Below are 23,602 nucleotides of genomic sequence, written 5' to 3'. Positions count from 1 at the left end.
GGGTGGGAGCACTTATGTTAGGGCCCTGAGCAGCAGGCAGCGACGCACACTGGAGGAGAACCAGGTCTCCACAGGGCTTCCCCCGGCTCTGGGGATGAGCTCTTCCAAAGACCCAGAGTGGGCAGCGAGCCTTCACTGGCCAAGTCCAGCCCAGGGATACCCCGCCCCACCACCCTCATGAGGCCACCCCTCAATGCTTGGTGACTGTGGAATTTCTTGGGGTGTCCTGGGAAGCTACCACTTTAACCTGATGCCAGCTCCTGGGGACAGCCAGGCAGTGCCCTCACTGCCTGTGGAGGGGAGAGTCTGGTGCTCAGGGGCACACTGATGCCAGGGGTCCTTCTGGAGCAATGAGGAGTCAGAGAGCAGCTCCAATGCTGTGAATCAGAAACCCCAGCTGAGGAAGGGGCTGGGGACAGTGTTAGATAGCCTCTTGCCAGCCCATCCTGTCCTCCAGCTGGAGTCTTCAGAAACCCTTTGTGCTGCCAGAGGAGGCTTCTCCAGGGACCTCCCAGCTCCTCTTCACTCTTGACAAGCTGCTGTGAAAAGATCTGGCGGTGGAGGCCATGCATGGACTGTGTAAATGGCTGGGGCGGGCTGTCCAGCTCATGGGCCCCTCTGGTCCCCACCTAACTCCACCTTCTGGCATTGGGTGAGGTGCTGACATGGGGCACAGAGCTGCAGTAATGGGGCTGGACGTTTACTTGATACACTGTGTGGACACTAGAGGCAGGGTGGGCCATGCCGTGAGCTGATGTGTAAGGCTTTGGCAACTGCTGTGCAGGAGAGGGCACTGTGTGCACGGGGGTGGGGGAGGCGGGGGCAGAGAAGCTCTGTGAGCCCAGGCTGAATGAGCCTGTCAAGGAAGCAGAGACTGCCAAGGAAACGCATGGTGCTATTTCAGGATCACTAGGAAGGCCTGGAGACCACAAGCAGTTCCCCTCCAGGTCCACAGATGTTGAGAATTTAAGCATAGCTGTTGCTTTTCTTTGGCTTAAAGTACTACCTCTATGGTAGATCCTACCCAAGGCCACTCCCTCCCCTATCCTGTTAGCTGAGCTACATATACATTCAGGCATAAGGTGCTCAGGCTGCAATATGTGTGGGGGATGCTGGGCCCCTCCAGGGCTGAAGGCTGAAGGGCTAACTCCAGCTTAATAATAATCATGGTCATTCAGTTTTTGTGGCTAGTGATTGCTTTACTAAGGAGCAGGGATACAACCTTGGTTACTGAGGCTTGAAGGGACGTTTACCTGGAATGTTCTCAAAACAATGTGGGCGAGAACTCCTATTTCTGCTTTGGCTGAATCTCTTCATGTCTGCGTGCGATGTCTGGGACTGTGGCAGCTGTTTTGTAAGCATGAAACAACAAGTTTGAGGACTAAGTCAGTAGGCCGGAAGGATTAATGTGAAAAGGTGGACAAAACTTGAATTGTTCAAGACATCTCTGAGCCAGCCTCACAGACACCATAGCTCAGATTTCTTGTTCTGTAAAGTAATCAATGCCCGTGTGGTTGAAGCCATCGCGGTTGCGTTTTCGCCTTACGCCGCTGAAAGCACCCGTGCAGGCATAGGCTCTCTTTGGGTGTGTCCTAGATCATCTCCATGCTTGGCCAAGATCCCCTCAGATCTCTTCTTCTTGTTTCCCTCCCACTCTCACTTGAGGGCAGCTTTGGCATCAGGGCCTGGGCTGGTCCCTGTAGGATTCCTGGGTTATAGGAGCTGCTTTACCTGCAGGGAGCAGAAGTGCCTGGGGGATTTTGTGCCCCCTTCCCTGTCTGTGCCTGTGGGATGCAGGACCCTCGGTCCAAGACCACACCCCGGCTGTCTTCCTCCTCTCCTCTCCCAGTCCCCCACCTGTCTCTGGGAGGCACATCTTTAGCGATTCGGCTGTGTGTGGATCCTCATCGCAGTGTCTGCTTCTGGGGAACCCAACTAGGGACAAGGTGCATTTCTTCCGGGTGGGGTCAGCCTCCGCAACACTGGCAGGAGTGAGACTCAGGGCTGGGCCCGGGACATGCTCTCCAGCGCTTCTCCGCACTCCAGCCCTGCTGGTGTGCCTAGGGCTCAGGGCTGCTCAGAGGCACTGGCTTACCCTTCTGTGCCTGCTTTCTATGTGTGCCAGCCAGGGCTGAGCTGCCTTCTCCCTGCCCTGGGTGGCCCCTTCTCCAGGCCCCTACCATCCACCTTGGCCCACTGTGTTGGGGCATCATGACAGCATTAATATGGGTTGAATTTTGTGCCCCCTAAATTCCTATGTTGATGCCTTAATCCCTAACACCTCAGAATGTGGCTGTATTTAGAAATGAGACCTTTAAGTGGTTAATTATGTTAAAATGAGGCCATAGGGTGAGCCCTAATTCAACAGGACTCATGGTCTTATAAGAAGAGGAGATTAGGACACACATGCACACAGGAAGACCATTGAAGACACAGGGAGAAGATGGCATCTGCAGGTCTCGGGAGAAGCCAGCCCTGCTAACACCCTGGTCTCAGACTTTCAGCCTCCAGACTGGGAGCAGATGCAATTCTATTGTTTAGGCTGCCCAGTCCGTGGTACTTTCTCATGGCAGCCCAAGCCCACTGCTGCAGACGTGAATCCTCCCTTCCCACCCAGGGACAGTGCGCTCTTCCCTGATTCAATTATGTCATTCAGTCTCTTACTACCTTGTCTTGCTTAGAACTGATTTGCCTGCATCAGCAACCTCCTCTCCTCTCCTCTTCTGGTTTATCAACCCTTCCAGTCTTGAAGATTCTGCAGGGAATGTGTCCTGTGCCCCTGCCTCCAAGAAGTCTTCCTGAAGCCTGGTAAGAAGTGTTCTCACCCTCTGTTGGGCTCAACAGCATTTGTGTGTGGCCTTCACTTACAGCCTAATTATGTTGATTAAGCCCTGCATTGAAATGGACTGTGGGTCTGTCTTACTTTATCAAATGGAGCTTCCTGCGGGTCTCTGAGCCCTCCAGTCACCCAGGAATTATGAAGAACTTATTCTGTACTGGACCTGAACACGCACTGCATCTGCCGAGAGGAAGGGCATGAAATCCCAGCACAGAGTGGGAGACAGATTCAGGAGTTTCATGAAGTAAGGGTGATGGGTAGGTATACTTAGGGTGAGAAGGAGCTGGGGTGGGTGGTGGGTGCTCAGAGGAGTGTCCAGAAGAGGGTGCCTGGACCTGGGTCTAAGTTGTTCTGACCTGGCGGCGCATGGATGGTGCAGCAGGGCAGAGAGGGTGGGTGCTGGAAAGGTGGTGGGATCAGATCTGGGGGGTCTTCTTTTCAGGGGAAGAGCATCGGGCCTGTGGGAGAACAGTGGGTCCAGACCAAGGCTAACTGAGGACGCTCAACAGCTTCTCACTGAGCTCCTGAGGCTCCACCTTTGGGCCTGTCCCTCCTCCTGCCTGTCAGCCTACCTGTCCATTTCCTGCTTCACCTGGGCAGCATCCCCTCAGCTCCCGTTGCACAGTGTGTTCACTATTTTTTTTCCTTTGGTGGGTGCTGTAGGGGAAGGGTCTCAGCTCCTCAAGGACAGGATCCCCCATCCCCTCCAGTCATTCCAGAGTCACTTTGGCTCCCAGCAACTGCTGAGCATGTTTTTACTGACTGATTGGATCTTGTTGAATGCCAGGACTGCCATCTGGGATGCACACTGAAGCACAAGCATTGAAGAGTGGGAGTCATCATGGGGCCTGGGGCCTTTCTCCTGGTTCTTAGCGACCCTGCCTCTGGGCTCTGTGAGGCTGCCGCCGGTAGGCTCCAGTCCATCCATCCCAGCAGTCAGCTCCCCAGAGCCCAACAAGGAGCACGGCACTTTTTTCTTCTGGTGACAAGTTCTCTGTAAGATGGCCTGTGCTTTCTTTGTAGGGAACTGGATGCCACCTTTCTGTGTGGAAGAGAGCCTGTGAAAGAGGCTGCTCCGATGTTTCTCTTGTTAACTCCAGGATCTGGGCTCCCCCGACTTCAGACAAGGTTCTTGGTGTGTTCAGGCAGCCACGCCAGGGCTGGGAACAGCTCTCCCCACCTCTGTGTGGGGCTGCAGCCCCAGTGTGTAGAGCCCTGCAAAAGGCACTGTAGTTGTTCCCCTAGCCTCTGCCAGGTGTCCAAACTCTTTCATACAAACAGGAACAAGTGACATGCAAGAAGTCCCATTCCCAGGATCCTGAGTGGTGGGGAGCAGCCCAGCCCGGGGACTGACATCTGCATGAGAAGATAAAGATTGTTTGTGGGGGCACCCAGTGGGTTGGGGCTGCCTCCTCTTCCCCTGTCTGCTGGGAATGCGCAGGTGGCAAAGACAGTCCATGTGTCCACCTGCGGGGCAGAGGGAGAGGCATAGGCTGGTGTTTTATTCAGGGTTCTTCAGAGATAGAACTGATATATACATAGTGTGTGTGTATATATAAAATCTATATGTAATAGAGTGAGAGATGAACAGTTCATTAGGGGAATTGGCTCACATGATTATGGGGGCTAAATCCCGTGGCAGGATGTCTGTAAGCCAGAGGCCCGGGGAAGCTGGCAGCATGGCTCAGATCAAATCTCAAAGCCTCAGAACCTGAGGAGTTGATGGCTTAGCTTGAGGCCAGAGACCTGAGAACACAGAGTGGGGGTGTAGGAGCAGTTGGGGTGAGTCCTGGAGCCCAAAGACTGGAGAACCTGGAGTAATGATGTCCAAGAGCAGGAGAAGAAGGGTGCCCCAACTTCAGCAGAGAGTGAACAAGCAAGGAATTCCCCTTCCCCCACCTTATGTCCCATCTGAGACCCCAGCTGATTTGAGGGTACCCACCCACATTGAGGGTGGTTCTTTCCTACTCAGTCCACTGACTCACACATGAATCTCTTCTAGAAATGTCCCACAGACACATCTGGGGCAACCCAATTACTCTCATCAAATGTCAAACTGCCTACTGAAGCATTGAGAATAATTAATACAGCAACTGAAAATAAATGATGCTTTACCAGCTATCTGGGCATCCCTTAATCCAGTCCAGTTGACACTCAGAATTGACCACTATACCTGGGGAGGCCAAAAGCTGGAGTCTGAGCAGCAGCTTGACCTCATCTCAGAGCAGCCTTGACCCTGTGTTATTCTCCCTGAGCTCTGAGGTCTCAGTTTCCAAACACCAAGAAAAAGCTTGAGCAAGAAGTTTTCTAGTACGGCTGTTAACCAGTATGCAATAAAACACGCCTCCTAAACTATGGTAGCTGAAGTCAATAACAACATTTATTTTGCTTGTGAATCTGCAGTGGAGGCAGAGGCAGCTCATCTCTGTCCCACTTGGAACCATCTGAGGCAGTTCCCAGTCAGGGCCTGGGCTACAGTTGTCTGAAGTCTCCCTCATGCCTGTATGTGGTTGTGTGGCTTTTTCAAGGGGCGATCTGGCTTCCTCACAAGATGGTGCCTGGGTGCCCAGTGCCAGCATCTGATGGACAGGGAGAGATCCTCATGGAGAGAGGGAGAGGGACAGGGAGATGGAGAGGAGGAGGGAAAACATCAGATGGAAAGTCCATCATCTATCACTTTTTATAATTTAGTCTTGCAAATGACTTGTGGTGCATTCTATTAGTTAGGAGCAAGTCACTAAGACTGGCCCATAGTTGAGGGGGGAGTAGACTCCACCTTGGACTGAAGAAGCGTCAGATAATCCTTGTGTACATGTTTTGATACTACTGCCTTGCAAGCCCCTTCTACCTCTAAGGAGGCCACAGGCCTGGGCCATGGTGTGTGGCAGTTCTGTGAGGCCAGGCTTCCCTGGAGCCCTGCTCTGCCAGTCCTGCTCCCAAAAGTTCACTCACCTCCCAAGTGAACCTGCACACTAGGCTAGAACAGGACATTGTAACCATCTAAGAAGGGCAGGATAATCTAGCTTCTTGCTCTCTCTCTTTTTTTTTTTTGGAGTAACTTTAGCATGGAGCTAGTTCAGTATATAAAAATCTGAATTGGGGAGTATCTGAAAGTCCCATTTCCAGAAATCTCCAGTTGGCTGGCCCTCCCACTTCTTACTTTTCTTTGAAGACTCCTCTGAGTGGCTCTAGCCCAAATACAAGCCAGTTGTCACAGAATTCCCTTCTCCAGCCAGTTGGGAGTCGCCCTTAGCTGGAAAGCTCTTGCCTGCCTGGTCTCTGGGCCTAGCCCCCTCCACGCTGTCCATGGGTCTCTTCTTTTTATTAGCTTCTCCATCAATAAGGTTTTCATTACTTTCCAATGCTCTGAGCTTCTCAAGTTCCCCCTTCCTAGGAAAAGTGGATTTTTAGAGACAGTTCTTCAGCCCACCACTGTACCCTTAGGATGCATGCCACCTGGGGCTGGAGGCTGATGTCCAGGGTGGGGGCAGTTAAAGGACCTCACTTGGCCTTTGCTGCTCCAGTGACAAGAGCACATTTTCTGCCCTCCACTTATGTCCTGGGAAATCTTCAAATGCTTGTTTTTTGGCCTCTTAATGGCAGTAGCAGAGAATTAGAGGTGGGAGAATTTGGGAGGTGGTTGTTTGAAAAAGAAGGCAAATAGAGTCATCTCTGATTCCTCTCCCTGCCGAGCTCATTTCTGTGGCTGAAGAAGGCACTATGTTCTTCCCTGGCACTGGGCCCTTTCTTGCCTGAAGATGGGAATGCCTGATACAATTTCCTGCCATTTCTCCACACCATTGTTAACTCCTAATGCGTCAGGCATGGACACTGGAGAGAAGCTGATGCCCAGGTGGCTTGTGAAGCTGTGGGCCTCTGGCCAGTGTCTGCTGCCCTTTGTTGGGGGCAGTGCAGTATGCCCTCAGGGCTCCACATCACACAACTCTGAGGGGTGCCTGGGGAGCCAATCTCATAGAATACAATAGAATACAAGCTGAATGTGGCCCCAGATACAAGCTGAATATGGCCCCTTGCAGTTCTACAAAGCAGCTGCTGACCCCCAGCACAGGATTAGCCATCAGGAGACCTGGATGCAGATTCCAGCTCCTCCCCTTTCTGGCTGCATGGCAAGTGATTTCCCACTTCTGGTCGTAAGTTTCTCCATCTGCAAAAGAACAATTTTGAACAAGTTGTTATTAAACCTTCAGTTTAAATGTTCTATCATCCTAGTGTTGACAGAAGATTATGAGCCCTAAATTAACAGCAAAGTAAATGAGACACTCTTATGGTTGTGGCTTTAGGGTATTTCCTGACAGAGGGTCAGAGTGGGTCATGCAAACATGTTGCCAGGTATCATGGGCTGCTTGCAAATAGAAGGTAGGGAGCAGCAGTGTGCCAAAGCTAAGGGCATTGTGGGGGTGGACCCCAAGGCAGATCTGTGGGGGGATGCCCTCTGTGGAGTTTTCCTTCAATCTCCCCGACCCCCACACACGTCATCTCACTTGGATTCCCCACTATGCCCCTTCCTTACTTCTCTCTAACTCATGCTTTAAGACCCAGTCTTCCCATCAGCTTTTCCATGCAGGTTTCACAGGACTCAACATCTGGGTCTGGTGCCCTCCACTGTATTTCTTGTGTATCCCATGCTATCACTATAGAGTGGTTTTAAATCCACAAACACAAACACACACACACACACACACACATGCACACACACACGTGCATGCACAATGCACAACAGTCATAGAGCTTTATTTTTATACAGTCAATTATAATCAGTTTTCTGCCCCACTTCTTCCAAGGCTGGCAGAAATCTCCCTCATCTCTACAATTGGGGTTTGTTCCACTCATCCCAAAAATCTATGCAGGGGGACTTGGCTGGAGGCTGGCATCTGGGAGGACTCTACTCATGGCTGAGCTGACCACCTTTGGTTCACTGCTTGTCCAGCGCTCCACTCCTTGGTTCGCCCCTTGTCTGGCCTGGCTCTGGGTCAGCAGACAGTGCCGAGGATCCCATCCCAGGCTTGTGTGTGTGGCTCTTTGCTGGGACCTGGGGGAAGTCTCCTTGCAGCCACCCCCCTAGGGAGCTCCCTCAGAGGTCCTGGCACCCCCCGGGCAGTGTAGGTGGCTGCTGCTCACACAACGCCACCTGATGTGTCCTTTTAGTGTTGGGCACTTTCTTTCTCCCTCTTTCGACTCTTGCCCAGTCCCTTCTCCCCTGCATTGCCTTTGTGCTCCTCTGTGGGACCCACACACTACTCTTGATGAAACACAAATTCATATCTTATGAAACCCTGCAGCCACATTATGTACTATATTAAATTAAGGAGCTATGTTTATATGTATGTTTTCCCAATTAGCAACATGCTTGGGGCAGGCAGGAGCTGTGTCGTATTAATCACTCCTATTCCAAAAGCTGAAAAAATGCCAGACACGCATGAAACTTGAGACATTTTTGTTTAGTTGAATTGAATGGAATATTCCAGTTGTCCAGGGTTATCCAAGATGAGTCTAATTCAAGATTCTTCCTTTTTTTTTTTTTTTGTGGGTCTGGTTGTTTGGGTGAAGAAAAATCACAAGAATTTCTATCTTATTGCCTCTTTGAATCCTTGGGAATTGCCAAAAGTCAGGTGAGTGATAACATCTTGAGTTGTCAGTAGCTAAGAGGTAAAGGAATTAGGTTTTAGTCCTTGGAGAAAGGGAGGTGGGGACAGGCCAGAAGAATAGGGTTACAGCCTATTCTATTTCTATTCTAGGTAACTAGAATAGAAAATTAGAGCAGAAACCTAGTCTTAGCGACTGGACCTATTTGGTGGTGACCAGGAGCAACGTGCTGGCTGGGTGGGGCACTGTGGTGTGGGAGCCTAATGTTAGCGCCACAGGGCAGCACCCTTCCATCTGGAAGGAGTGTACTAACACCTGCCATGCCTAGTTCTCAGTGACTTTGGACACAGCGGGGCAGCCCACCCGTTAAAGCCTTCATCATCATGGTTTAATTTCCTGTTATGGAAATTACAAAGGTCGATGGAGTCGTCTCTAAGTGGAGAGCTGTCCTATGCTGCATGGAAGCAGGTCTCCAGGCAGATATATGATGGCTCCTGAGAACGAGCACTAACATTAACTCCAGTGGCTACTGAAGTCCTAGGGCAGGGATCAAGGGTTTAGAACCACAGAATATAGAAGCTCTGACATGAGACTGGAGTTTGATGCTTTGGCTGCGTCTGCTGGCTAGCTGAGCAGAATTTTGGATTTTTGTCTCTGGCTGGGACTGACAGGCAATGTGGACTAGAAATGTTCCTTGAGCGGTGTCGTGGAGTCCATGGATTCACAGAATAGAATGTTGTGGAAAGTTTGACTAGAGCAGCAGTGCACGGCAGCCAAATTAGTGTTCACTCTTCTTTCTGAGCACGGTGAGCTCAAAGGGCTGGCTGCCTCTACTAAACATCAGCAGCAGCAGAGAGTGGGGCGGGGCTCCTCTTCCTGCGTGCTGTGGCACACGGGTGCACACATACAGTTTGTCTAGAACCTGGATTAGATATTTCGATGTAAGTGAAAGAGAAGCGGCTATTACTGAGCTCAGGTTTGGAAACTGAGTTGTTTAGAGACTGTTTCTTCCCACTTCCTTCTGGGTAATACTGTGATAGAGGTTTTCAACAAACACTGTCAAACGATGTCTTGTTTCCAATTATGTTTTCATGGAATTTAATTAGATTATTTTAGTGATCAATGATGACGTAGGACAGGCTGCTTCAGACCATAAGCTGAAGTAGAGTTTTGGAGATTACACATTGATTGACCCTTGGTGTAGGCAGAAGTGAAATGTACAGTTTATTGGGATAGTGTTAATTCTACCTTGATTCCACATTCAGGATAAGTAGTAGATCATTTGGTTAGAATTAGAATTCTCCATTCAGAAAAACTCTGAAGAGTTTATGAAAGACTGTTTGTCGTGAAAAGAATTAACAGAGTATTTATTTATGTTGTTTCCATATGCCTTTAGGATTAAAAACATTTTGATTAAAAATGTTTTTTTTTTTTTAAAATCAAACTTTATTTTGAGATAATTATAGATTCTCATGCAGTTGCTAGAAATATTACACAGAGATCCCGTGTGCTCTTTACCTAGTTGCTCTTGGTTAAACAAATCCTGGTACATCCATAGTACCATGAATTACAGTCAATATCTGCACCAGAATATTGACATCAGCACAGCCAAGACACAGGGTGTTCCACCACCACAAAGATTCCTCGTGTGCCCATTTATAGTCATGCCCACTTTCCCTCCTGTCTCCACCCCTCCTTAGCCCCTGGATACCACTACTCTGTGCTCCACATCTACAATTTTGTCATTTCTGAGAATATTATATATATTGAATCAGATAGTGTATAATGTTTTGGGATTGGCTTTTTCTCACTAGCATCATTCTTTGGAGATTCATCTGTTTGATGCATTTATCTACAGTTTGTTATTTTTTACTGCTCAGTAGTATTGCATAGTATGGATATATATTAATAGTATCCAATTGTTTAACCATCTACCTGCTGAAGGATACCTAATTGTTTCCAGTTTTTAACTGTTATAAATAAATTGCCATAAATATATGTGAGCAAGTTTTTGTGTGAATGTAAGGCTTCATTGCTCTAGGATAGATCTCCAAGAGTATAATCACTGGGTCATATGTTATTTGCATGTTTAGTTTTTTAAAAAATTGCCAAACTGTTTTCCAAAGTGGCTGAAGGATTCTACATTCCTACCTGCAATGTATGAGTGATCCAGTCTCTCTGCATCCATGCATTGGGCGTTGTTACTATTTTTTATTTTAGTTATTTATCCAGGTATATTGGCGGTATCTCGTTTTTTTAATTTGTGAATCAAGTTAAATGTTTTATGGGCTTATTGTCCATCTGTATATCCACTTTGTCTTTGTGTCCTTTGTGCATTTTCTAATTTGATTTTTTTAATTGTTAGTTTTGAAGCTTTTTAAAAAATATATTCTGGATATCAGGCCTTTGTTGGATATATGATTTGCAAATATTTTCTCACACTCTGTAACTTGTCTTATCATTCTTTTAAGAAAAGTTTTTAGACGTGGCACAGTGGCTTACACCTGTAGTCCTAGCACTTTGGGAGGCTGAGGTGAGTGGGTTGCTTGAGCTCCGGAGTTTGAGAACAGGCTGGGCAACACGGTGAGACCCTATGTCTTAAAAATAGTAACACAAAAGTTTTAAACTTTGATAAGCATTCCCTCTTCTTCTGTTTTCTGGAAAAGATGTACAGAATTGATGTTAATTATTCTTTACATTTGGTAGGATTCTCCAGCGGAATCCTGGAGATAAATATTTCCATCTGGGCATAAATATTTCTTTTAGGGGGTTTTAAAATTAAAAATTAAATTTCTCTAGTAGTTATGGTCTATTCAAACTTTATTTTTATTGGATGAGCTGTGGTAATTTGTTCTTTTCAAGCACTTGGTCCATTAAATCTAAGTTTTTGTAGTTATGTGTTCTGAATTGTTTATGGCATACCCTCATCATCCTTTTGCTGTCTAAAGGGTCTGTATTGGTTTTCTTGTTTCATTTCTGATATTACTAATTTATGTCTTCTCTCTTTTTGTTTTGTCCATCTTTTTAGAGGTTTGGCAGTTTCATTCATAACCTGTTGTTTTTCTGTTTTGAATTGTACTGATTTATACTTTTATTTTTATTATTTCTGGAAGCTTGCTTTGGATTTATTTCTTTCTTCTCTTTCTAGATTCCTGATAGAGGTGCATAAATAAATGATTTGAAACTTGTTTCCTAATGTGTATATTCAGTGCTATAAATTTTCCTCTTAGCACTGCTTTTAACTGTGTCCTAGAAATTTAATGTTATGTTTTCATTTTTATTTAGATTGATGCATTTAAAAATTTTCCTTGAGATGTCCTCTTTGACTCATAGAATATTTAGAAATGTGCTTGTGAGTTTACAGGTGCTTGGAAAATTTCCTCTTATCTTTGCCTTGTTGATTTCTAGTTTATTGTGATTAGAGAACATACTCTTTCTGATTTCAATTCTTTTACATTTGCTGAGGCTAGATTTATAGCCTAAGATAGTGTCTGTCTTAGTCTATTTTCTGTTACTTATAACAGAATACCTAAAACTGGGCAATTCGTAAAGAAAAGGAATTTATATTTTATGGTTATAGAGGCTGGGAAGCCCAAGGTTGAGGGCTGCATCTTGTAAGGACCTTCTTGCTGGGGCGGACTCTGCAGAGTCCTGAGATGATGCAGGGAATCACATAGAAAGGGGGTTTGACATGCTCATGTCCTAGTTTAGGACTCTCTTCCTTTTCTTGTAAGCCACCAGTCCCAACTCTACGATAACCTATTAAGCAATTAATCCATGAATGAACTAGTCCATTCATGATGACAGAGCCTTTATGACCCAATCACCTCTTAAAGGCCCCATCTCTCAATACTGCCACATTGGGGATTAAATTTCAACATGAGTTTCCAAGGGGACAAACACTGAAACCATAGTGTGTCTATCTTGGCATAGGTTTGGTGGGCACTTGAAAAGAATGTGCATTCTGCTGTAGAGTGGAGTGTTCTAAAAATGTCAATGAGCTCTTGTTGTTTGATGGTATCCTTGATGATTTTTTTCGTCTAGTTGTTTTTACCAATTGTTGAGAAAGGGATGTTAAAGTTTCCAGTGATAACTGTTGGCTTATCTATTTCTCCTTTCAGTTCTATCTGTTTTCACATTGCATACTTGGTAGCTCTGTAGTTTGGCGCATACATGTTTAACATTACTATACCTACAAAATGGATTGACACTTTTATCATTAAATAATGTCTCTGGTAATTGTTTTTGCTCTGAAGTCTACTTTATTTGACGTGAACATAGTTACTCATTTTTTTCTTTGATTAGTGTTTGCATAATATACATATATTTTCTATCAATTTACTTTCTACTTGCCTATATTGTTATACTTGAAGTGAGTTTCTTATAAACAACATATATTTGGGCCACTAAAAACTGTTCTCTGACATTCTTTGCCTTTTAATTGGCCTCTTTAGTGCATTTATGGACTGCTTAATTCTATTACATATTAAAGTTTTGTGAATGCTATCTGATAGAAACTAAATCATCTAGTATCCTATGTGCAAGAGAGATTAAGAAAATACATTTCATGTAATTTCAGCACTTTGGGAGGCCCAGGTGGGCGGATCATGAGGTCAGGAGTTCGAGACCAGCCTGGCCAACACATTGAAACCCTGTCTCTACTAAAAATACAAAAATTAGCTAGGCCTATAATCTCAGCTACTTCGGAAGCTGAGGCAGGAGAATTACTTGAACCTGGGAGGCAGAGGTTGCAGTGAACTGAGATTGCGCCCCTGGACTCCAGCCTGGGCAACAGAGCTAGACTCCATCTCAAATAAATAAATAAATAAATAAATAAATAAATAAATAAAAGCTCATTTCAGGCCGGGCATGGTGGCTTACGCCTGTAAACCTAGCACTTTGGGAGGCTGAGGTGCGTGGATCTCTGGAGCCCAAGAGTTCAAAACCACCCTGGGCAACGTGGTGAAACTTGTCTCTACTAAAATACAAAAAATTAGCTGCTTGTGGCGGTGCATGCGTGTGGTACCAGCTACTCAGGAGGCTGAGGCAGGAGTATCGCTTGAGCCCTGGGGGCAGAGGTTGCAGGGAGCCTAGATCGCAGTATTGCACTCCGGTTTGGGCTACAGAGTGAGACTCTGTCTCAAAAAAAGAAAGAAAGCTTATTTTAACTTTCCAAACTGCTTTTCAGTCAAGCACATGAGAATTTAAAACAGCAGCTGCATGAGGTGTTTAGAAATGATCTGCTTCCTGCTGAGGGACTCCTGGCTCACCTCAATTCCTGGCACTGTTGGTCTCACTGTTATGTACTAGTCACAACTTCCTCCTCCTGGGTGTTTGGGGGCGTGCTGAATCCAGGATGAGCTTCCTTATTTTAAGGTGGCTTTCACTGCAGTGATCTCTTTATTTGGACTTGCTATTGGTTAAACCATTGGAGCTATTCTGGTAAGTGTCCATAGACATGGGTTAGAGGGGAACGATATTTTAGCTGCCTTTAAATTCTCACATGGTTAAGGGAAGCTTATTTTTCTGAGGCAAAGGAAAAGAAACATAAGAAAAATCTATCAGGTCATATTTAATGCTGAAAAGTTCTGACACAGTTTGACTTCATAGTGCTAAATGACAGATTTAAATGGCACTGATGCACATGGGTCTGAAACTCAAATTGTCTCTATTCCTGGAAAATTAACATGCATCTTTAGAGACATCATCTGTCCTCACACCCGGGAAGATAAGAATGACCTATCTAAAGTAGCACGCCGTGGGATAACCAGGAAAGCCGCAGGAGGGCCAGAGTATCAGCTGTTGGAGTGAAAGTTACATCAAGTGGTTAGAACTTAGATACCAGAGTATCATCTCTTGGATGAGAGATGTCTAAGTCCAGAAGATCAAATGTCAGAGGAGAACCCATCCATCCACCCACCCATCCAGGTAAACCTGATGGGATCCACAGACAAGCAAGAGGCAGCAGCATGTTTTCCCACACAGAGAAGCTGGGGTCAAGACTTAAGCCAGTCAAGCAGCCTGAAGGTCTGAAGTGTCAACCTGGGGGAAGAAGGAAAGTGTGGCAAAGACAAGGGAAAAACTCGAGGGCCCTTGGCCTATGGTGGAGGGAAATGAAAAGGGGAGAGAGAGTAGGTGCTGAAAGCCTTCTTAGCCCTGGCCATCCTGGAATGTCCCCTCATCTGGGGTGAGGACAGCTCCTTGCTCTGAATCCCGACGTCTTCTGCACTAGGACCCCAGCCGGTCCGGGCTCACACCAACAGCCATCATCTCTTTTGTTTTCCATCTCCACATTTTCTTATATCCCATGTGTTCTTTAAACAACTCTTTCTAAAGATTTTCTGTCTTCAGAGAATGCTGCTTGAATGTTGATAGAGTTTTTATTCATTTCTTGTTTAATGTGATATATCAACAGAATGTCTTACAGGAGGGCAATGAAGGACTAGGAAACAAGGGAGCGACACAGAAATGAGAAACATTTGAAAGGGAATTAAAAAAAACTCCCAAATTCAACTAAAAATCTATGTGTTTACGAATGCAGCATTGACACTAAGAGAAGGATGCAAGATCTGAATAAATGAAGAGAACAACCATGTTCCTGAATGCGAAGACTCAATAGTGAATACACCGGTTTTCCCCAAATCAGTGGATGTTATTTTGTTTCATTGCTAATCCAGTGCTTCTTCTCCTGGTTTCTTCTTCTAGGTCATTGTTTATATGAAAACTTACTCAAATACTGTATCTCTATATATTCATTAGCTATCAGTACCTTTTACTAGAAATCTAATGTTCGTACATTTTGCTTGTATGTTTATATTGTTTGTCTCATTTCTTATTTTTTGTAGGATTTCTGTATATATTCTGGGAATTATTACTGTTCATTCTTTGTTAATAATGCTGCAAACATTTTCCCTGCCTGTAACTCTGCCACTTATCTTTATACTTTGTTTGTGGTGTCTTCTGCTATACAGAACTTTTAAGTTTTATCTGGGTTCAAGTGATTCTCATGCCTCAGCCTCCTGGGTAGCTGGGATTACAGGCATGCACCACCATACCTGGCTAATTTTTGTGTTTTTAATAGAGACAGGATTTCATCATGTTGGCCAGGCTGGTCTCGAACTCCTGACCTCAAGTTATCTACCTGCCTTGGCCTCCCAGAGTGCTGGGATTACAGGCGTGGGCCACCATGCCTGGTCATTTCCTTCTTCTTATTTGTAATTTCTCAACAATGTGCCTTATTCAGCAAGGATTCTTCCACCTTTATGTTTATATTAAAAAATTCCTATATATATACTTTTATTCCACTGCAAGTTTTATGTTTATCCTTTTATTCCAGCTAGAATTCACATTTGCATATAGGTCAAAGAGGGACCTGACTTTATTTTTTCTTCCCATTGTATTGCTGGCTGTACAGAAGTTTATTTATTTATTAATCATAATTCATCCTTTTCCCAGAGTTTTGATATACCATTTTAAAAATACACTATATATGGACCCATTTCTACTCTTTTTCTGCTTCATCAGTTACTTAGCAATTCCTCCATCAGTGTCGTTTCAAAATATATTCTGATATCTGAAACAGCAAGCCACTTTTCATAATTCTTTTTTCTCAAAATGTTATTGGTTATTTGCATGTGTTTTCTAGAATAACTATAGAATCAGCTTGTCACATTTCATAAATCATCCTTTGAGAATCTTGATTTGAGAGTAATAAATCTCCTAACTGATTTGGTAGAACTGATAATTTTACAGTATGGGGGATTATCAACCAAAAACATGATTTGTCTTGATTCAGGTATTTTATATCTTTCAAGAATATATGATTGTTTTATTTCTATATGCCATAAACATTTCTTATCAGTTTTTAGGAGTCTTGTGGGCTTATGAAATTTTTAAAGGAGGACTTTTTTTCTATTTTTTTTTTAACTACAGAAGTATTGATTTCTGTCTGGCATTCTTATTAATCACCCATCTCACTGAATTCTATTACAGTTTTATTTAGTAAGTTATTTGTCTTGTTATTCTAGGTACATAATCTTTCCAGTTGCAAACATAGAGTTTTCTCTTTTGTTTTCGAAATCATAGCTTTGCTTTCTTTCTCTTATTCTGTTAGCTGAAACCTCTGTGCAATGCCACACAGTAGCAGTGACTTGAGAATTGTCTTATGCCTGACTTTGTCATATTTTCTAATCCCTACAAACTGAATCAATATTCAATCATCTTAGTTCTAGTCCCATCTTAACTTGCTGCTCCTTGTCAGTTTTAGCCTGTTTATAAAATAAGGACGTTGAATTCATTGATCTTTTATCTTCCTTCCAGTTCATATATTCTTCTATTATGTGATTTAACATATAGGCATGACAACCAAGATTAGCTTTTAAAAGTGAAAACAGCAACAAATTGGGGCCTAATTGATTTATAACAAAATGGAGTCTGGTTGATATCAAGGTTATAATTTACCTACAAGATTTGAAAAGTCGAGAAAACCTGCCAGTTGGAGATGTAAATCCCAAGACAGGTCTTCACCCTTCTTGAAGGCTCATATACCAGAGAAGCTAATCATTTGAACAAGAGACTTTTCCTCCCCAATATTCAGTTGTGCTAAATTGGCTAAAAATGGTGCATATTGCACACCACAAGTATTCATACTCAACTTACCTTACCTTCTTTGACTTTTCCCTTTCAAATCTTTTATAAGGGACAGAGAAGAGAAATTGGAGAGAATTTGATGGTTGTGCTAACAAAACATAAGGTATCGCAAGATGCAGTTCAAGTTTAGCCTTTGGTTCCTTTCTTTTGAAAGTCAGCCATAATTCTCTGGCCAAATTGTCTGAAAAAGGATCCTAAGGGGTGTCAGAGAAAATGAAGCAGATCAGAGAGTTATGGGGCCTCCATCCACTCAGGAGAAAGCTAAGGGGCCTTGCAGGAGACAGTGATGGATTCAAGCCATAGGAAAAAGCATACATCGAGGGCCTCCACCTCATCCCTATCTTTGGAGGATGTGTACAATTTATAGAGTGTTTAAATTAGACAAATGGCCCAATCAATTTAGAATAAGGGACAGGAAACAAATGTTTATTTTGCGTTAAACTGAACTTCCCCAGGGTAAAAATGCTTATGATCTTCTGAGTTATGGTGCTTGGGTTCTCTGTAAAAGTGCACCTAATTACTGGGATTGCTTCTTTGCACAAAGGTGATCCATTATGGAACACGCTGTCTCCATAAAGAACAGGGGATACGCTAAGCAGCTCAAGCTAAGTGGTAATTTATATCATTGTTTATAGAAAGAAAGAGCAAAAGCAGGCAGGAGGGCAAGGCGACAGCAGGAGAACGAGAAAGAAACCTGAAGAAAAGACATTTTAGTGAAGATGGAAAGGCTTGAAGCATACCGTGGAGAATGACCTCAGCCTTCTGTGTGGAGGATTTGTGCTGGGAGGTAAGGAAAGAGAGGGACTTCAGAGATTTGAGCAGTTCAGTTTCCTTTGCATTTCTTACATCTCAGCAGGTGACCGGAGTGAACACTCTGGAAGCCACAGTGGAGCCCTCTGCTTAGGCCCTTTTTTGGGAAGCAGATCAGTTAACTGAAAAACAATCTGTGAACGGCTAGTTTATTGAGAAGTGACCCAAACTCCAAGTCACGTAATGACCTGCTCACTGATTTATTGAAGATTTTATTCTAAGGTCTACTTCCCTCTGCGTTTGTGGCTGCCACGTCATCTGTGAATGGTGGGCTTTCCCCTAAAGGCAGTTTTACTGTCGTGCCCTTTTTGTGGATTTCTATCCTGACCCTGTATGTGGCCTTTGCCCAAGCCCCCTGCCTCTGCCCTAGCCTCTGTCTGCAAAGCAGCTGCAGCAACCTCCGTCATGCTGTTGAAGATACTCATCTGATGTCTATTGTGAATTGGCTGGAGCCCTTCTGCAGATTTGTCAGAGCTCCTCTGCATCCAGGCCGATGGTCCCTGCCATGCTCCTGCATGCTGTTCTCTGCCACCCACCTGAGCCCAGCTAGAGTCAGTGGGGAAGTGGAGGAACCCCATCAAAACAGTGTGGCCACCCCATTCACCCTCCAAGTGTGCAATTGATGACCAGGCAGCCATTAGACCCAAATGTAGCCCCACAGCGTAGAGGTGAATGCAAAGGCAACACATCCCCTTTTCATTCTCCTTCCATTTGAAGCCCTGCAGAGCCTGGCATCTGTCTTCATCACTGTGGCACCCTCAGACTCTTTCTTATATCTGGAGCAAGCTGTGTTCTCTGGAGCACTGTCTGTGTGGGCAGCGCATCAGCCTTTCTTCACCATTGCCGGCCATCCGTTCCTGTCCTACCACTTCAAATGCATCTTTCCGTGTGTCCTTCCTGAGCATCCCTAGCAGCTGCACATTCTCGTTTCAGTCTCTGTCTTTCCACAGCTCCTCCAAGATTCCTGTACTGCAGAGCACAGCACCACCTTACAGGAACCGCCCAGAGGACTGTGAGGTCCATGAAGCAAGGGGCTGCATCTTACTCTCCTTGGTGTCTGTATGGCCCAGCAGTGTGCTTGGGCCACGTAAGTCTTCTGTGTGGGTGCTGAGTGATCAACGGACAATAAAATCAAGCAGTGGTAGGCCTGAGAGACAAGCTTCCTAGACCACTGCAGGTGTCTTAATATACTGAGTTTTAATGTGCTGAGTGATAAAAAGTGCCGGGGAACTTCAGAGAGGATAGAAAGGAGGTTGAGAGTCTCCATGAAGTCTGAGTTTCTTCCAACCTGGTGTATCCAGAGTGGGGAATGAATCTTCAAATGCCTAGAGCCCACTGTCTGTACCCTCCAGTTACACTCCAGGACCAACTCAAAACTGGTAATTCCCTTGGTAAATACAAGCAAAGATCTCCAATTTATTTTTAGATGATAAACTTAGAGGTTAAAAGCACATGCGGTACACCAGCATGGTACTATCAAACGTCCTGTATTCACTCTCCAGTACAGCTTCCTCTGGCCACACTGAGCACTTGAAATGTGAATAGCACAAACGGAGAAACGGAGTGTTTTATTTTTAAAAAGTTTTAATGAATTTTGTCCACTGTCTTGGATAGTACAGTGAGAAGCAAAGCATATGGTTTGAAACCTGGCTCTATCAAATGTATACTGGGCTGTTTGCCCCATGTCCCATTTCCTCATTTATTAAAGATAATATACATACACTTGTTTTTTGTGATGATAAAATTAATTATTAATGTGCTTTGGTTATCTATTGCTAAATCACTTCAAATGTTGTGGGTTTAAAATACCGGGAGCAATTGATGACCTTTCATGGTTTCTGTGGGTCAGGGATGTAGCTGCAGCCATGTGGCCTTCCCTTCCATGGTGGCTCAGTAACGTGGCTGGCAGGTGGTCCTGTGACCTCTGAGTGTCCTCCCAGCACAGCAGCTGGCTTCCCCAAAAGCAAGTCACCGGGAGAACAGGGGAAGCTGCAATGGCTATGATACTGTGGCCTCGGAAGCCACTCACTCTCACACTGAATGAGCACCCTCGAGGGCCGTCTCAGAGGCAGCTGCCACAGTTAACACGGAGGCCAGGACTGAAGAAGCCCTGAGCAGACAAAGTTTATTAAGCCTACTAAGTGACCTTAACCTCACTTGCTTTGCAAACATTTCAGAGACTTAACTTGAGCTATTTCTTGTAAATATCTATTTTAAAGAAAAATAGAACATAATCTCAACCAATCAGAAGCAGCCAGCTCACTTACAATTGCAGGCATACCCTGTTTTATCGCACTTCACTTTCTGGAACTTGACAGATATTGTGAGTTTTTTTTTTTTTTTTTTTGAGACGGAGTTTTGCTCTTGTTACCCAGGCTGAAGTGCAATGGCGCGATCTCGACTCACCGCAACCTCCGCCTCCTGGGTTCAGGCAATTCTCTTGCCTCAGTCTCCTGAGTAGCTGGGATTACAGGCACAGGCCACCATGCCCAGCTGAATTTTTGTATTTTTAGTAGAGACGGGGTTTCACCATGTTGACCAGGATGGTCTCGATCTTTTGACCTCGTGATCCACCCGCCTCAGCCTCCCAAAGTGCTGGGATTACAGGCGTGAGCCACCGCGTCCGGCCGTGAGTTTTTAAAAATTGAAGGTTCCTGACAACTCTTTGTTGAGCAAGCCCATCGGCACCATTTTCCCAACAGCGTGTGCTCACTTTGTTGTTACGTTTTGGTAATTCCCACCATATTTCAAACTTTTTCATTATTATTATGTCTGTTATAGTGACCTGTGATCAGTGATCTTTGATATTGCCGTTGTGATTGTCTGCGAGGGATACAAATTATATCCACATAAGACCGAGAACTTAATAGATAAGGTTGTGTGTGTTCTGATTGCTTTACTGAACAGAGTCTCTCTCCCTCTCTTTCCCTCTCTTCAGGCCTCCCTTTCCCTGAGACACAACAGTGTTGAAATAAGGACACTTAATAGTCCTTTGGTGACTTCTAAGTGTTCAAGTGAAAGGAAGGGTCCACATCTCCCACTTTCAATCAAAAGCTAGAAACAATTAACCTTACTGAGGAAGGCATGTCAAAAGTGAAGACAGGCTGAGACCTAAGCCTCATGCACCAAACAGCCAAGTTGTGAATGCAAAAGAAACATTCTCAAGAAAACTAATTTCTTAGAGAAAATCATCATTCATGCATTCAGTGAACACATGAATGACAAGGAAATGAAACAGCCTTATTGCTGATACAAAGAAAGTTGAAGTGGTCTGATAGAAGATCAAAACAGTCAAAGCCTAATCCACAGCAAGGTTCTAACTCTTCAGTTCTATGGAAGATGAGAGAGTGACAAAGTTGCCGAAGAAAAGTTGGAAGCTAGCATAGGTTGGTTCATGAGGTTAAAGGAGAGACGCTGTCTCCGTAACATAAAAGTACAAGGTGAAGCAGGAAGAGCTGATGGAGAAGCTGCAACAAATTATCCAGAAGATCTAACTAAGGTCATTGATGAAGGTGGTTACACTAAACAACAGATTTTCCGTGTAGATAAAACAGTCTTCTGTCGAAAGAAGATATCGTCTAGGACTTTCATAGGTAGAGAGAAGTCAATGCCTAGCTTCAAAGCTTCAAATGACAGGCTGACTGTCTTGTTAGGGGCTAATGGAGCTGGCGACTTGAAGTTTAAATCAATGCTCATTTATTATTCCAAAAAATCTTAGAGTCCTTAAGAATTATGTGAAATCTCCTCTTTCTGGAAGAACAAAGCCTGGATGATGGCACCTCTGTTTACAGCATAGTTTAATGAATATTGTAAACACAAAAGTAAAGCCTAGTGCTCAGAAAAAAAGATTCTTTTCAAAATATTACTGCTCATTGCCAAGGCACCTGGTCACCCAAAAGGCTCATGGAAATGTACAAGAAGATGAATGTTTCATGCCTGCTAACACAACATCCATTCTGTAGCCCATGAATCAAAGAGTAATTTTGACTTTCAAGTCTTATTATTTAAGGAACCACTTTTGTAAGGCTATTGGTGTTATACATAGTTATTCCTGTGATGGATCTGGGTAAATTAAAAATCTTCTGGAAATAATTTACCATTCTAGATGCCGTTAAGAACATTCATGATTCATGAGAGGCGGTCAAAATATCAACATAGACAGGTGTTTGAAAGAAGTTGATTCCAGCCCTTGGGGATAACTATGAGGGATTCGAGGCTTCAGTGGAGAATGCATTACAGATATGGTGGAAACAGCAAAAGAACTAGAATCAGAAGTGGAGCCTGAAGATGCAACTGAATTGCTGCGATCTTATAATAAAACTTGAGCAGATGAGGAGTTGCTTCTTACATGTGAGTAAAGAAAGTGGTATGTTGAGATGGGATCTATTTCAGGTGAAAGTGCTATGAACACTGTGAAATGACAACAAAGAATTAATAATATAATAAATGTATATTACAATAAAGTAGTGGGAGAGCTTGAGAGGATTGACTTAAATTTTGAAAGAAGTTTTAATGTGGGTAAAATGCTATCAAACAGCATCACATGCTACAGAGAAATCTTTCATGAAAGATCCAACAGATGTGGCAAGCCACACTGTTGTTTTATTTTATGAAATTGCCATGGTCACCCCAACCTTCAGCAACCACTGCCCTGATCAGTCAGGAGCCGTCAACATCAAGGCAAGACCCTCCACCAGCAGAAAGATTACGAGTCTCTGAAGGCTGGGATAATCATTGGTATTTCTCAGCAATGAAGTATTTTTGAATTAGACTATGTACATTGCTTTTTTAGACATAATGCTATTGTACACTTAATATAGTATAACATAACTTTGGTATGCAGTGGGAAACACACTTCATGGTGATATTTGCAGTATTTGCAGACAGTAGTCTGTCACTGAACCAGCAATGTCTCCAAGGTATGCCTGTATGTAACTGGGGGTTTTTCAATGGGATAGGCCCAGTAAGGCAACTGCATATTCATAATCAATTAAATATTTTCTTCTTTGTGACTTCTTGTTTGTATTATAGAAATCTCCTTCTTGCATTCCTTTGATGGAGCTCCCAAACCAGTTCCTTTTTAGAGCTGCCTGATTCTTGAATCCCTGTTTTCCCAAACTAAAAATTTTATTGTGCTTTGGTTTATCTTTTTAACCTGCAATGTGTATCAAAGGGCGCTTGGCACATAGTGAACGGAGATGTTAGTGATTCTTCTCTGATGATTTTCAAGTTTGGCAAAACCTTGAGGCTCTCCACTCACATCTTCAAATGCTGAACGCTCCTGTGGTGGAGAGAGCAGGGGTGCTGGGGTCTTGAGGTCTCTTTTTTTGTCTCCCCTTGTTGTTGACCTCACCCCTTGAGGTCTCTTTTTGTTATCTCCCCTTCAGTCCAGTACCAGAACATCCCTTCATTGGCAACTGTCGAGTGGGCCTGCTGAAAACCATCAAGGCAGTCCTCCCTAGCTCAGGGTCTCGCTTAACATTGAGAAGGTAGCGTGTGAGAGATTTGGAATCAGAAGCTCTGGAACAACTCCCAGTTTACTCTTATAATTCCAAAAAAAAAAAAAAAAATCGAAACCTCAGTTTATTTGCCCAAAAATGGGGAGGGTTCTTGTCCTCCATGATGAGTGTACTAATCCCTCCAGCCAGCATTCACTGGGGGCGCCGTGCTCCAGGCAGGCTGCAGGTGAGGACTGCATGC

At 44.4% G+C, this 23,602-nt stretch overlaps 1 long non-coding RNA gene across 1 annotated transcript; it reads left to right on the top strand.

Annotated features, from left to right (window-relative positions):
* Positions 1–2,190: 2,190 nt before the first annotated feature.
* LOC116542357 lies at positions 2,191–22,012 on the top strand. The gene is made up of 3 exons (XR_004265187.1): positions 2,191–2,200; positions 3,670–3,674; positions 21,730–22,012. It is a non-coding gene; the product is annotated as an uncharacterized LOC116542357 (long non-coding RNA).
* Positions 22,013–23,602: the final 1,590 nt, after the last annotated feature.

The sequence above is a fragment of the Sapajus apella genome, unplaced genomic scaffold (assembly GCF_009761245.1).
Source record: "Sapajus apella isolate SASKATOON/1434 unplaced genomic scaffold, GSC_monkey_1.0 scaffold167, whole genome shotgun sequence".
NCBI lineage: Eukaryota > Metazoa > Chordata > Mammalia > Primates > Cebidae > Sapajus > Sapajus apella.
The sequence above is the reverse complement of the archived record's forward strand: the minus strand, read 5'-3'. Positions and strand labels throughout refer to the sequence as shown.